The sequence below is a fragment of the Gossypium hirsutum genome, chromosome A01, assembly GCF_007990345.1.
Source record: "Gossypium hirsutum isolate 1008001.06 chromosome A01, Gossypium_hirsutum_v2.1, whole genome shotgun sequence".
Classification (NCBI taxonomy): Eukaryota; Viridiplantae; Streptophyta; class Magnoliopsida; order Malvales; family Malvaceae; genus Gossypium; species Gossypium hirsutum.
In genome coordinates, this window is record NC_053424.1 from 30,264,745 (window position 1) to 30,282,738 (window position 17,994).

The following is a 17,994-nucleotide window of genomic DNA, read 5'->3' on the forward strand; positions in this document are numbered from 1 at the left end:
CAAACATTTCTCATACGCATATACCACAAAAACTTGAACCTTATTCACATGATTTTCAAAAATTAAAATATGCATTCATTAGTTTCTTTTCTTTTAAAAAACAATAGAATTCATAATAAGCATTCATTAACTCAAGGCTTACCCACTAGACAAAATCCCCACACAACTTTCACATAATAAGCTAAATAGAATTCATACCAAATCAATAGAGACTTAGTCCCAAACTAACAATATGCTCTTACCACCCAACTCAAGCAACATAAGGAGATCAATTGTAATCATGACTTAATACCAATCATATGGGCATGTATTCTACACTCATATTTAACAAAACTGTAATAATCATCTATGACAGCATCAGTCAAAAATAAAAATAAATATACATATATTCTCATGTAAACATTCCTAATCAATTTAAGCCATGCATATCTAAACACATCAATACAACACAATATGATCTAGCATGCATGAGCTTAAATAATATAATCAACAACAACATGCATAACATTTATAGGTCATTCCATCAAACACATTTAACATGCTAAACATCATAGTTCATTGTACAATGAAAATGGTAAACTTAGCATTGCAATATCATCTATAGCAGTATAACATATTCAGACATATCATTATTGCAAGGCACCATAACATACTTAAACCCAAATCAATTATACCATCACATTCATGCTCAAAATACCTTAGAAATCAACTAAACTGAAGCTCTGATACTAATTAAATGTAACACCTTACACCTAACCTAAAAGACAACCAAATACACAATATTACATTAGTTACTGAAGTAACCTCAACAAATTTAACAATTCAAAAAATCAATTTCTAGACACATTGAAAAGATAATTAAAGCATCCAAACATGTTTGATTGTAATTAATCAATAGCGTAACTAAAACAAACATAAAACAACACTTGGGGCTCAAAATATCAGAAATCAGTAGTCAAGTTTTGATACTTAGCCCTTTGGGTACTACTACCCATATCAGAATTTCAAACAAGTAGTTACAAGAACACATGTTTCGATACATAAACGCCTACGTGCCCATACCTCATAACAAAGTATCGAAACCTTTTATCTAGGTTTTGATACCTCATCCTTAGAACCCAGAATTCTACAAAAAGTCATTTAAAGTACTAATCAATACCCTTAAACACTTCTAACCAATACCAGACATGTACCAAGCATATCCGACACATTTAGCATACTAAATCAAGTCTAAAACACTATATAACATGCCTTTAAACATAACAAATCAAAATTTGACCCATTAAGTAAAAATTATCATTTACCAATTACTACCCAACATGCAATTTTGATTCAAATTTCAATTATAAATACATTAGATGCAATACAAAAAACCAACAAAATACCAACATTTAACCAAGCAAAACCACAAAGTTATATTATATGCCCAAAACTAAAGATGGTACCAAAATCATATTACATAAATAATGAGTAAAATCGATTATCCCCTTTCTGATGTTGCTTGAGCCTCAAGGCATCAAAGCTTCAATTACCCGCACACAAAAAACAAATTGCATGTTGAGAAAATAATTTTCAATGGTGCAGAACAATTCCAAAGTGTAATATAAGTTATATCTTATGACACCTACACCCCACACCACACACATAATAGATGCATTTTGATATTCATAAAGCTATTTCAAAGATATACGGGATCAATCTAAAGTTAGGACTAGAATCTGAACACAATTATCGAAATTCAACTGAGAGTCGCAAGACATGGCCATCATGTCTTGAAACAAAATAGTTTTTTTTTGTTGCTAAGGTGAAGTGTCTTAAGATGTAAGGACCCTAGCTTCAATGTGCCTTTGTCTCGAGATATAAGCTACTATGTCTCGAGACTTGAACTATGATGTCTTGAGACTTACTTGGTACGTCTTAAGACCTAAACCAAGAGATGCACCAGATGACAAATTTTTATTCTTGAGGTCTTGAGACATTGTTACTGATGTCTCGAGACACTAGCGAATATGGCTTAAAATAAACAATTTATTGCATGCATTTGATAACCAAAATTGTACCTAACTTAAACAAACTTACACCAATCTTATTTGTATCAATTAAACAAACTAAAACATGATTAAACATTCCCAAAGCATAGCAATCATTGCATTTCAACCTAAAAAAGGTTGAATAAGTAACCTAACTCTTATAAACATTCATACTAATTCATTCCTCAAGCATTAAAATTCATCAAATAAAACTTTATAAGTATATTACTAACCAAAACATGCCAAAATAACCAGAATAACATTAAATCATGGGACTCAACCTAGGTGCAGGCCATTAACCATATATGTAACACCTCTAACCCATATCTGTTGTTGGAACAGGGTTACTGTAACAACCCATTTTTAGGGTTAATCGAAACAGTGGTTTTGGGACCACAATCCGAAGTTAAAATATTTATTTTATTATTTTAATAAGGTTTACAGTATGATAGAATTATTGTGTGAAAAATTTATAGAGAAATTTTACTGTTTGAGTGCTTAATTCGGTAAAAAAAGACTAAATCGCGTAAAGTACAAAAGTACAATTCTATAAGTTAAAGGTGTTTATTAGCTATGGCTTTTTAAATGGATGTCCTTATAATGTTATTTAACCAAGAATAGGGTAAGTGGACATTTATGGACAACCACTGATTAATTTATAAGTTAAATGGCCATGGGTAAAATGGTAAATTAAATTTAAATGTTAATAAATTAAATTAAAACAAAAGTTAGTGGATTGTCCATCTTTGTTTTTGTCAAAAATTGTAGAAGAACAAGAAGGCATTGAGTTTTTCATTCGACCATGGCTAATCCAAGCATTTAGGTATGAATTTTAATCGGTTTTTAATGATTTTTACGTTTTTGATATCATTGCTTCGTAATCTAGCTAGCCCGTACCTTGATTTTTGATTTTTTTCAGGATTTTGAGAAGTACCATTGTTGAATATTTGAGTTCTTTGATGTTTAATGATAGATTATGGAAGCTTGATGATAGATAAACTAGTTTTGTACAGTGATTTTTGACAAAAATGCAAAATAGGGATTAAATTATGAAATTGTAAAATGTGGTGGTTAAAAATGTAAAATAATGAAAGATATGGGCTGCTAGTAGTGTTAAATAAATTTGGCTAGGCATGGGTTAGTTTGCATGAATTTTCAATTTTATGTGATAAGGACTAAATTGTAAAAATGTGAAACTTTAGGGGCAAAAGCATAATTTTTTTAAAAATATGTATAAAGTGTCAAATTGAATAGAAAGTAATGTTAATATGCTGAATTTGATGTTATATTTAGATCAAGATAAATAAATATTGGAACTAGATTGGGAAAACGAAAAGTGGATGATTGACGATAAATTTCATCTGATCAACTGGAGGTAAGTTCGTATGTAATGAACTTATTTAATATTTTATTTTAAATACTTTGATATCGTATAAATTGTATATTCATGACTACTACTATGCTGGATGATATATCGACCATATAAATGGCACTTAGTGTGCGAAGTATCGAGGATGGCACTTAGTCTGCGATACATTCAGAATGGCACTTAGTATGCGAAGTATTGGGAATGGAACTTAGTGTGCGAAGTATCGAGGATGGCACTTGGTGTGCGATACATTCAAAATGGTATTTAGTGTGCAAAGTATTGAGAATGACATTTAATGTGTGAAGTATCGAGGATGACACTTAGTGTACGAAACATCTAAAATGGCACTTAGTGTACGAGGTATCGGGTATGGCACCTAGTGTGCGAGACATTGAATATTCACAGGTAAATGAAAGATGTGATTGAGTATGAGATTGGCACAAGATGGTACAGGTATGTATGAAAATTCGTACAAGATGGTACAGGTATGTACGAAAATTCAATTGAGTATTGAATCCATGAAAATTGTGAGTTTATGATTATTGTGGAAATGAATATGTAATAATAATATGATTAATGGTTTGGTAATATATATATGTTATATTACTTGAATAGTGATTGAATAATAAATTTGGTTGATGATTACGTGTTAGGCTTTTGGGTCAAAATGAGTTGTGATATGCTCCATTTTACTCATTTAAATTTTGGCTCAACAGTTATGAGAAAAAGGTAAAGATTGGAAAGTTCTTAGATTTTAATTGCTATTGAAAGCATGGAAAAGAATGAGTTTTTGGATGATTTAGAGATATTTAGCCATATGTTTGATATGTGAATGCACATAAGTAATGTAAACTTATGTCATAATGCTTTATAATAATTTGCTAGTTCATGTGATGTTTAAAATTTAAAATCTAATATTGTTTAGGCTAAGGCCAAGACATGTTGGATTGACTTAAATGGATTATACTTATAAATTGAAGTTGTAAGCTTTATTTCTTTGAATTACGAACTTATTAAGTTGTGAAGCTTACTTTGTGTATTTTTTTTCTGTTTTGTAGTGATTTGGACGTTCGCTCGGGTTGGAAGTCGAGGAGATCGCATCACACTATCCGGTTTTTGATTTTGTTTATATACTTGTGACTCGATTATATGGCATGTATAGGCTAGTGTTAAGATGATATGATTTGAGTTGTGATTTTAGCCATGTGATTTGGCTTGTAAATGTTGATGTGTATCGGCCATTTAAGTTGGCCTAAAGTATGTGTTTGATAAATGATATATGTGATGCATATAATGCTTTTGTGTTGACATATTTGGTAAGAGGTATATATGATGAATTAATATGTTTGAGAAGCATGATTTAGTTGATGGAAAGGTGAGAAAATGAAATTAGAAGTTATATAAGTTTTTGATGATTTTGGTATAATGATTTGACATGTTTTGAATATGGAATTTAATAGTTGAAATGGTTTGAGATGGTGTTTTAGTTATACTTGTGAAGGGTGAGAAAGGTGGCTTAAACCAAGCCTATTTTCACTCCACACGGCTGAGCACACGGGCATGTGGCTCGACCATGTGTGATACATGGCCTTGGTACACGGCCGTGAGTCCCCTAGGGTAGCCCTTAGAATTAAGTCAGTATACCCTACAGACTTGGCACAGCCTAGACACACGGGCGTGTCTACTGGTCGTGTGTGGGAGACGGGCTGGTACATGGGCGTGTGGTCGGTCATATGACCCAAGTCAGTATGTATGCCCTATTTTCACACGGCCTGGGACACGAGCGTGTCACTTGGCCGTGTGAGCGGCATGGCCGAGGCACATGAGCGTGTGACCTCTGCAGAGATGAAAATTTTCTAAATTTCGAAATTTTTTTCTGAGTTAACGATTTAGTCTCGAACCATTTCTAAACATGTTTTAGGGTTGTGATGAGCCTTGTAAGGGACAATATGATTGTAACTATTAAAAGTTTTAAATTGTATGCAAGAGTTATGATTCGAATGTGTATAAATGTATGATGCAAGTCCGGTAATGCCTCGAACCCTGTTTCGGCCTCAAATACGGGTAAGGGTTGTTACAGTTACAGAGTATTACCAAAATTTACAGAATATATAACAAACATTTCATATAATTTACCAATCATATCAGAATTCAATCACATCGTCCCTTATGTGAACCCTTGAGGCCCAAAACATACATTAGAATCAAACCGAGACTAAACCGGGTACTTAGAGAATTTTTCAAAAAATTTCAAAAATTTTTTTAGTTATAGGGTACACATACCTGTGTGGTTAAGCTGAGTGGGCATTTGAAATAGGGCACACGGCCGTGTCCTAGCCTATGTCTATACCCATGTAACTCTCTGACTTGGGTCATACGACCAAGTCACACACCCATGTGCTAGGCCGTATGAAGGTGCAGGGGTCATACAGCCAAGCCACACGTCCGTGTGCCAGGCCGTGTGAAAAATCTTGAGCGTTCTGTTTTAAATTTTAATGATACAGGGGACACACGACCAAGTCACACGCCCATATGCTAGGTTGTGTGTCAGACACGACTGAGACACACGCCCTTGTATCTGCCTGTGTGGACAAAATAAGGCCATTTCCAAGCCTTATTTCTCACCCAATTTATCTTCCACCTACAATGACATTTTAACACATTTCCAAGCCAACACAAAATTTTCAAATCAAGCCAAAATCAAGTTTTATACATGACATATCATCACATGTATTCATGTTTTCAAACTTACCTAATTGACCCAAGTAACATATATGCATGTTTTTAACAAATATGTTAGTTTAATCGAAACATCCATATGATTTCCATCATTTTAACCATTTTAAACACACATGTCAAACATGCTTAGACCATGTATATACATAAAAAAATATACTAAACACAATCCATACAAAAGGCTAGTTTCAATCAAACTTTTACATGCCATCATTAGCTAATTTAACCTATACATGCCATTATAACCAAAATTAACTTGCTATATATATACCGAAAAGTCCGAGGGATAGTGTGATATGGCTCCGACCAAGTTCCAACCTTTACGAGCTTTCGAGTACTATAAAATAGAGTAAGCTTTTAAGCTTAGTAAGTTCGTATAAAAGGAAATTAACTTACCAATCAATTCACATTTAAGGTAAGCAAATAAACATGTTCAAGCCAAATTGGCCTTTGTCCTAGACACATATCCTCATCAAGCATGTTAATCATGTAATTCACATGAATAATAAGAAACAAGTATGAACTCATCATTAATCAAATTTCCTTATTTATGTACTTTTCACATCATGTATTCAAACTTCATATACAAGTCATATTCATGTGATCAAATATATGTCCATAATCTTTTATCATAAATTCATATTGTCATTTGTCATAACTTTATCCATTAAACCACTTAGAATATCGATGGATACATGGTTAGTACAAACAAAGTGCACATACTATATTTCATCAATTCATATTCAGGAATGCTCATTGAGCATTTAAACGGGAAGCTCTTCCAAGCCAAATAACAGAAAGCTCATGTGAGCTTGTAACGGGAAGCTTATTCGAGCTTAATAACAGGAAGCTCATAAGAGCTTAAATCAGAAAACTCATGCGAGCTTAACGGGTGTAACATCCTGATAAATTTGTTTCTGCTTCTGTAAATATTTGACACAACTGTGTATCTGTGTAACACCCCTCACCCTATTCAATGTCAGAATAGGGTTACAGACCGTTACCAGACTTACAACACATTTATACATACTTTTATCATACATTTATCCATTTCATATAATCGTCATTCAATCTCAACAATTTGTCCCTAATACGAGCCTATGAGGCCCTAAACATGCTCTGGAAGTGATTTGGGACTAAACCAATAACTTAAAAAACTTACACGAACTTCAAAAATTTTATCAAAACAGGGGACACACGCTCGTGTGGCTAGGCCGTGTGTCTCACACGGCCACCAAACATGCCCATGTCATAGGCCGTGTGGATATTCAAAATGGGAGCATATGCCCGTGTCCCAGCCTGTGTCTGACCCCGTGTAACTCTCTGACTTAGGTTACACAGCTAACACACATGCCCGTGTGCCTTAAAAATGGCCACACACACTTGTGTGCCAAGCTGTGTGCTAGGCCATGCCAAACCTGTAGGGTATACTGACTTATGCCACACGACCAAGTCACAAGCCCGTGTGTGAGGCTGTGTGGAGCATTTAACTTAATTTCAAAATCAACACCAGGGGACACACAGCCGTGTACTTGACTATGTGTCACAGACAGCCATGTACTTGACTGTGTGTCACACATGGCTGAAACACACGCCTGTGTCTCTACCCGTATGGACAAAAATAGGCTATTTACAAGGCCATTTTGCCATCCTATCTTATGCTCACCTACACCAAACTCAATAACACCAAAACATAGCATTTATGAACATCTAGATCAACTCCAAACAAACATATTTCATACCATTTCTAATACCATTTGATCCAAGCTATAAAATCTCAGAATCTGCTATTCAATTTCATGTCAAAATCCACTATCATAAACATCAATATAACCTATCTCAAATATGCAAAATTTTTCTAATCTCACAAGTGTAACATATTCATCAATTAACACATAATCAAGCAATATAACCACACAACCAAACCAACCAAATTAAGCCAACTTTCATGTCTATATATACAACCAAATCACAAACCACACATCAAAGGCCATTTGCATATATATGTATACATCCAAAACAACACAAAATAAGCCAACTCTTATGGCTATGCACAAAACCAAATATTTAACATTTACAAGACATTTCAAATGACCAAATCCATTACTAACACATAACCAATGTAACACCCCAAACCCGGCCTGGACGTTATGCCAAATCTAGCGATGTCACATTGAAGTGTTTTTCATAAAACGTGATAACATTTGAAAGCCCAATGTTTATTTAGCCTCTTTGTGTGATCTAGAAAATAATTTTAAAACTTGAATCACTATCAAAAAGTATTTACTTTAAAATGTTATTAATTCCAAAATCTCGTTTATCGCGAAAGCTTCTAAAACAATTTTGCGTATTTGTGGTATTTTGGTAAATCATGCATATCTTTTGAAAACCCACATCCTACCACCAGCAGGTATAAATCATAATAAAATAATAAAAGCCCAAATTAAAGAATAAAACTTAAAGAGACCTTTTACATAAAAATACCTAAATAAAACTACTTATAAATTAAAAGATAAATTCGGAAGTGTAAGCTGTTGTGTGTCTACCTCCGAGTCCCTCGCAGCACCGATCCGCCTAAGGATTACCTATACAGTTAATACAATTGGGTGTGTTTACGAAAACTCAAAGTGTAATCCCATAATATCACAAACACAGACATGCAAAGAGCGAATACATTCTGGGCCTAAGCCCATATCAATAACAGTAGCAGTCTGGGCCTTAGCCCATTTGAGTAACAGTAATCAGTGCAGTAACCATGATCAATGCAGTAATAGTAATCAGTGCAGTATGCAAGCAAAAAATCCTACCCAATCCAGCCTCTATACACCATCTCCGTACCAACCTTACACACCATGTGGGGATAAAATCGACCCACCTAGCCCTACACACCAAGTAGCACCGGTTGCGGCACTAAAACAGTATTGCAGCAAAGCTGCCAGTATAGTTGGCTTAAAGCCATCAGTAGGTCCACAGTCGTCTTGCGCGACCCGTGTGACCATATCAGTACAGTACACTTCCTTCAAAATCATATATCCCACCCCATGCAATACAACATAATATTATACATGGATGCAACATACATATAACATGGCATGCTCAAATATAGTCATACACATCGTAGAACAAATATATCATTTTACCTTACCGGCGTATTACAGTCATTTTAGCCTATAGGGGTATTTCGGTCATTCTACCCAATGGGGGTATTTCGGTCATTTTATCATATAAGGGCAAAATCGTCATTTTATCACATAAGGGTTCAGGTATGCTTACTGACCCAACAGAAGGTCATAGTCGTCTCGGGCAACCCGTGCAACCATAACAATCAAACAGTAAAAATGGCCCAAGGCCCAAAATGCAGGCCCATGTGGGCCTACACGCCCGTGTGGCCCACGAAGCCCAAAAATGGCCTTGGCCGTGTGTACTACATAGCTTGGCCCAATATTCTCCACACTTTCGTATGGTTTACCCTTGTGGGGCCCACACGACCTATTTCGGCCCAACATTGCCCAAATCGGCCTCAGCCCATGAAATCACTCAGGGCTGGCCTTAAAAATCTTACGCCCACGTTTGGGTGTTCGGAATACCTCACAAGCGCGGCTTTTGCCGATTTACGATTAGGGGTGGTGTAGTTACACACTTGTTGTGATGTCATAGCTAAACCACTTCTGAGATCGAGAACCTATGGTCAACCACATCTCCTTATTAGCTTATATTCATCGTTATTCCAAACCACAATATCAAAAAGGATTTGATCGATTCACTAACACTTACCAATCCAACAATCGCAGAACCCCACTAGCATAACACCCACATACTGCTCCAAAACTCTGACCTTCATAAGAAACATTTGATCGATTGATAAGTATTTAAAATCCAATATGAAATACATTGCACTTAAAGCACTTACCCCAAAAGTGGATAGACCACTTGCAAAGAGAAGAGTAATCGTCCTAAGCCTCCACAATAGAATCCATACTTCTTTGAATGATTTGGCAGAACATAAGTTGTTAGAAGAAAGATCACATAAGCAGAGAAGAAATAAGAGGAAACAAGAGCACTTACCGATTCGTTAGAGAACCCTTACTAATTGAAATAAAATCGAAGCATAAAAGAGGGAAATATTCAGCTAACACTAAATTGTGGAAGGAGAAGAGCACCGAAATGTAGAAGTGATGGGGGTAGAACTATTCGGTTTAAACAAATAGAGAGGAAATGCTTGGTAAAAGTTGAAGGAGTGGAGATGAGAAGAAAGAGGGTTATACGAGTAAGGTTTAGAGAAGTAGAGGGGGGAGGATAATTGATTAAACTTAGGAGCAAAAACCGAATCCCTTGAGAGGAAAGAAGAGAGAAATTAGCAATGGAGAAGACTCCAAAATGCAAACCTGAAAGCACCTAAAAGGAAAGCACGGTAACCACTCCCTAGACACCAATCAGTTTTCCAAAGAAAAGCAACCGAATGAAGTGATAAAACCCACCAAAACCGAAAACAAAGAGTGTCTAGAGTCCCCATTCGGCATACCACTCTCTTCCCTTCATCTCCCTACAATTTTCTCCTAAAATCTGTAACACCCTTATCCCGTAGCCATCGCCAGAATAGGAAAGGGGAGTCATCGGAAAGATAAAGTATTTCAGAGTAACACAGATTCAAGATATCATATAATATCAATACATAAATATTCATCCACAATTCATCCATTAAGATGGTTTACGAGACTAAAACATACATTTAGGGAAGGTCGGGACTAAACCGAACCCATTCAGAAATTTCAGAACTTAATCAATATTTTCAAATATGACCAAGTCACGCGCCCGTGTGACTAGGCCGTGTGACTCACACGGGCACAAGACACGCCCATGTGGTCCAACCGTGCCAAAAAGAGGTCCTATACTGACTTTTTAATAGGGCCCACAGACACAGCCGTGTACCATGACCGTGTAAAATTTAGCTAGCTACTGACTTTCTCACACGGCCACAAGGCACGCCCGTGTTCCCTGGCTGTGTGGCACAATGCAGGCTTGGTTTAAGCCAATTTACCACCCCATATGGTTCCAATCCTACAAACATTAATATGCAACAAGTATACCAACATTTCCAACCAATTCAATGCTCAAATATGACCAAAACACATTAGAACATAGCACATTTCAAAACATGCATCAAAACTATGCACAAAACTTACCATTTGCTAGCCAATTGACATGGCATAACATATATACAATTCAAAACTTAATACATATAAATTCTAGCCTATACATGCCATACTTAGCAATATTAACACTTTCAAAGGTACCAAAAAGAGCTTGATAGTGTGGTGACAATCCTTGACTATCTCGAGCCTTCAATAGCTACGATAACTGTAAAACAGACAGAAATCACACAGAGTAAGCTATGAAGAGCTTAGTAAGTCAAATATAAATTCCCACTATTATAACATAAAAAAATAATAGTAAATGGCCAGATTTCACAACCGTCTCATAGAATATTTCCTTACTTCACAGAAACATAGTCTTTTCTATTCAGAAATCTAGTACGATACAAACGTACCTATATGAATTATACATTTCATATCTCATACTTTATCATCGGACAATCCAGAAACGGAATAAATATTCACAGACAAGTACAATGCCGACGTCCTAGACGTGGTCTTACATGTAATTCAGTATCGATGCCTCTGTCCCAGACAGGGTCTTATACGAAAACAGATACGATGCCGATGTCCCAGACATGGTCTTACATGTAAATTTCAAATCGATGCCAGTGTCCCAGACACGGTCTTATACGATAATTTAGATGAATACCAATTTTCTTTTATCAGGCTCTCAAGGCCGTCCAATGCAGATAACAATTTATAAACACAGAATTTAATCAACTTAACACATAAGTATAGTTTGACTTACCTTGTATGGATTTCGGACGAAAATGAGTCGACTATTCGACTACTTTGGACTTCTCTCGATCTAAGTCCGATTTTCTTTGTTCTTGATATAATACAATATAAATTCAACCATTTATTCATTCATTTCATTCAATTTAATCCATATACACATATTTAGGGTACTTTACATTTTAGCCATTACATTTTCACACTTTGAAAATTTAGTCCATTTTTCACAAAATCACCAATATGTAAAATTTCTTTGCAACAAGGGCTAGCCGAATTTTCATGGCTTCTATTTAAGGTCATACAACATGTTAAATTCACAAATTAGTCCTTTAAAACCTCATTTTCACAAATTAGCCCAAATAGCTCATTTTATCAAAAATTCAAGAACAAAACATATAACTCATCTAACAAGCCTTTATAATTCATCCAAAAACGTCACAAAACTCATGATATCAACAATGGCATTTCATGAAATCTTTAACAGAAACAGAAATTCAGACATGGGCTTTGAAGAACACGAAGCAACGATCACAGAAACGTAGAAATTATAAAAAACGGACGAAAATTCTTACCTTAATCATAGATATTCGTGGCCGAATGAAATGAGGCTTAAAAACCTTTCTTCTTTTCTAATTTTGGTAGAGAAAGATGACCAAAATGGCCACATTTTGTTTTTTTTATTAATATTAACATATTAATCAATTTCCCATTTTTCCCTTGTTATTAAAACATAAATTTCCATCCACTAATGCCCATAATTGTCCACCATTTAAACAAATGGTAAAATTGACATGCAAGGAGCTTTATTTTAAAAGCCAAGCCAAATAGGTGCTTTATCACCTAGCACTCAAGTTGTACACTTTTCGCGATTTAATCCTTTTTCATAATTAGCACAGAAACAGACAAATTAAATCACAGAAACTGTACAGATATAAATTCACATATCACAGACACAGAAAATAATATTAAAAAAAATTTTAGACTTGGATTTGTGGTCCTGAAACCACTGTTTCGACTAGGGTCAAAACCGGACTGTTACAAAATCTCTCCTTAACTCCCTCCTACAATCCCTCCATGACCAATTCAAATCCACTCCACTCTGCAGTGTTTCAGCCAAAATCTACTACCTCACATAGCCAACAGTAAAAATAATCTCCATTTGCACAAGCAGGGATTCAAACCTCAGACCACTAGCACACTCCACACGCCACTTACCACTAGGCTAGCAGGCTTTTTATAACATGTTTTACCCACATTTAAATAAAAGCCTACTGCCTAGATGCAATGCTTATTCCTTTAAAATCAAAACTTTTTGCTCTTGCTCAGGCTTGGACCCAAGACTTCTCAGACTCTTCCCAGAACACTTAACCACTGAGACAAGCATGATTTTGTGTCACTTCTTGTACAACTAACTATTTATTTGCTGCCTCCTACCTGCACCCATACACAAGACCCAATACTTCTAGGCGTTACAACCAAAATGACCAAAGTCCCTATACATGCTCAAAACATAAGCTCAAAAGTACCAAATTGCTAATTGGATAGTGTGACAAAGTCTCTGACAATCTCTGAATCCGAGCTAGTTTTGAAATCACTATAAAACACGGTAAGATAAACAAAGTAAGCTATATAGTTTACTAAGCTCGTATGAAATAATCTCACTCAAATTATAAATATACAATTCATCAAATTGGATATAACAATATATAATTCATTTATCTAACAAACCTTTTCATACATTCAATCATAATTTTATGTATAAACTTCACAATTTCTGCGATTTAAACTTATACTATTCATGTACATACCTGTACCGACTTTACCAATATCATACTCAACCATGCCTTTTATTTACCTGTTGAGCCATTCAAAATAGAAGTCGGATACTCAAGGGTCTCACACGATAAGTACCTATACCATGGCCCGTAGCCAAATCAAGGTAACTTATCTCCGAAATACTAATATCATGGCCCGAAGCCAAATCAGCCGATATGCATGGCCTGAAGCCAAATCAATTTATCTCGCACCCGAAGTGCTATATCATGCCCCAAAGCCAACTCACTGTATCCTCTAATGACATGTCACTAGTATCCTAAACTATTCCTAAGGTTTAACCAGGATTCCAACTGTCGAATTATTGTCGAATCATTTCTAAACTTATTCTTAGTCACATAATCGCAATTTATGCTATATCAAAGCACATAGAATACATTTGAAAAAAATTATAACATACGAACTTACCTCAAATGTATAAAAAATGAAATTATTGATTAATCAAGTACTTTATCTTTCCCCGATCCAAGTCCCTATTTCTCTTTTCTTTATCTAAATATATTCAAAATTAACTCATTTAATCATCTATTCATTCAATTTAGTCCAAAACACACTTTAAAATACATTTACACTTTTGCCCCTAATATTTCACATTTTCATAATTTAGTCCTTATTTCATAAAATCACAAATTAATGAAATTCCAAATACACCCATGCTAGCCAAATTACTATTATGCCCCTAGCAGCCCATATTTTTATTTATTTCACATTTTAACCACTAACTTTACACATTTCTCAATTTAATCCCTATTTTGCATTTTCACTAAAAATCACTTAACTAAACTTGTATATCTATCATCAAACATTCACAATTCGTCATAAATCATTGTAGAAAACATATATACATCAATGGAAACTCTCACAAATGTGAACAGTTTTGAAATTGAAGGTACGAGCTAGATAGATTGAGCTACAACGAACTCAAAAACATAAAAATCACTAAAAACAGGGTAAAAAATCACTTACAATTGAAGCATGCATTAGCCAAACCTTCAAAGCTCATCCATGGCTTCTTTTCTTTCTTAATTTCGGTTGGAAAAAGGATGAATGAAAGATTTTGTCTTTTGTTTTAATTATTTAGCCTTTATTTAATGAAATACTATATTAACCTTATATAAAATCATTTAAAACACCTTAATATATGTACATATATGTCCACTCATGCTATTAATGGTTTAATTGCAACATAAGGACCTTAAATTTAAGGTTCTATAGCTATTAAACACTTTTAGCTAATAGAACTCCACTTTTACACTTTATGCGGTTTAGTCCTTTTTATTGAATTAAGCATTCAAACGATAAAATTTCTAAATGAAACTTTCAAAAAATCATATATTCATATTATATACCTTAAAATAATAATAAAATAAATATTTTTACCTTAGATTTGTCGTCCCAAAATTACTATTCTGATTTGACTAAAAAACGGGCTATTACAACTCTCCCCTGCTTAAGGATTTTCGTCCCCTAAAATCTTACCATTGAATAGGTTAGGGTATTGTTTTCTTATAGCTTCCTTGGGCTCCCACGTAGCCTCTTCGACACTGTGTCATTGCCAAAGTACTTTCATGAGAGCTATGCTTTTATTTCTCAACTATTTAACCTCACGTGTTAGAATTTTGATCGGTTCTTCGTTGTCCGTCATATCAGGTTGAATTTCAATATCGGACGGAGAAATTACATGTGATGGATCTGATCTATATCAACACAACATCTACACATGAAACACATTGTGGATCTTTTCTAACTCAATAGGTAACACTAGTAGATAAGGCACTGGCCCTATTCGTTCAATAATCTCATACGGCCCGATGAATCATGGACTCAATTTACCTTTGCGACCAAAACGAAGTATTTTCTTCCACGGAGATACTTTTAAGAACACTTTTTCACCAATTTAAAATTCAATGTCTTTCCATTTCAAATCTGGTACGACTTTTGACGATCTAAAGCAACTTTCAAATAGTCGTGAATTATTTTCACTTTATTTTCAGTTTCTTTAACCAAATCAATCCCGTAAATCTGTTTCTCGTTAAGCTCGATACAGTACAATGGAGTTCAGCATTTGTGACCATACAAAGCTTCGTATGGTGCCATTTTTATACTCAATTGGAAGCTATTGTTATACACAAATTCAACCAATGGAAAATATATCTCCTAGTTGCCTTCGAACCTTAAAACACAACATCGGAGCATATCTTCAAGAACCTGAATTACTCATTCAGACTGTTTGTGGATGAAAAGTGATACTAAAATTCAATTTTGTACCCAAAGCTTCTTGTAATTTCTTCCAAAATCATGATGTAAACCTCGGATCTCTATCCGAAATAATCGGAACTGGCACCCCGTGCAATCTAACAATCTTAGAAATGTACAACTCAGCCAATTTATCAAGTGAAAAGTCAGCACGTACCGAAATGAAATGTGCAGATTTCGTCAGTCGATCAACGACAACCCAAATTGCATCTTTCTTTTTCGAAGACAAAGGCAATCCCTGTAACATCCCGATTTTGGTCCTAGACGAAACAGTGGTTTTGGGACCACAAATCCAAAGCCATAGAATTATTTTATTACTATTTTATGTGTTTTGGCATGATTATATGAGTGCATGAAAATTTTGGTGAAATAATTTTAGCGATTGCATGCTTAATTGCGAAAAAGGACTAAATCGCATAAAGAGTAAAAGTTTTGTTTTAGTACCAAAATGTGTTAAATACTTAGATAATTAAAATTTGGGGTTTTTAAAGTGCAAATAGGCCATTAAATAAGTGATGGCTGACCATGAGACAAGAAAATTAAAAAGTCAAAATTGTTAGGTGAGTTTAGTGACTTATTTGACTAAAAATAGAATAATATAAAGAGAAAAGATAGCATCTTTTTTCTCCATATTTTCTCCACCAAAAAATACAAGAGAAAATGGGGTTTTGAAGCTCAAATTTTCAGCAACTTAAATCCTTTGCAAGTAAGTGATTTTTTTATTCATTCTTGATAATTTTTGTATCTTTGGAATCCTTGTAGCATGAGCTATCTAATGGGGGGATTATTTTGCAAAATGGTTGAAAGTCTAGGGTTTTTCCATGTGAATATTTATGTTGTTTGCTGAATTTTTATGGAAGAATAATGAATCTTGGTTGTTAAATAAACAACTTTTGTGAAGGGGGTGTTCATGAAAAACACCTAAAGTAGACCATTTTGTAAAGTTTGTAAAATAGGGTGTAAATGTGTGTAATAATTGAAATTTTGAGTTGCTATAAGTATGAAAATAATTCGGTTAGGCTTGGTAAAGGAGGAAATTTGATAAAAATTGATTTACGAGCCTAAGGGCAAAATCATAATTTTTGTAAAGTCTATGGGCAAAACGATCATTTTGCCAAATTGTGAATTATAGAATGTTTTAATTAATGTAATGATTAAATGAGTGAATTTCATCATGATAGATCAAGAAAATCGAGATTTGGGCTTAGATTGGAAAGTACAAGGTTATGGACTAAAATGGCGTAATTAATCGAAATTGCATTCGAGGTAAGTCCATGTGATTTAATAAGCATGTTATTAATGTTATTATTGTTGTACTTGAAAATATCGTTGTGATTATTGTATTGAATTATGTGTTTGTGCTAGGGTGTATGAGAAAATATTATACCGTATGAAATAATCGAAAGCTTAGTATGTTGATTTTACTTTGTGTATTTATGAAATATTGGAAATTGATGAAATATGATATCTTGTTGAGATGATTAAATTATAGAATGATGAAATGAACTGAAAGTTCTTATGGTGACGAACCTTGTGAATTGTATGACCAATTTTTCGAACGAGCTTGGCTACGACGTGACCCTTGAGAAATCCCAGTTGGAACCTTGGAAATACCTAGGATACAGGCATCAAGACATTGCTATTATGTGAGCCAGTGTAAGACATGTCTGGGACATGCATCGGTCACATTATGAAATGCTAGTGTAAGACATGTTTAGGACATGCATTGGCATTAAGACGAGAGCTAGTGTAAGACATGTCTGGGACATGCATCGACCTCGAGATGTAAGCCAGTGTAAGACATGTCTGGGACATGCATCGGCTAAGAGATGTGCTAGTGTAAGACATGTCTAGAACATGCATCGGCTAAGAGTTGTGC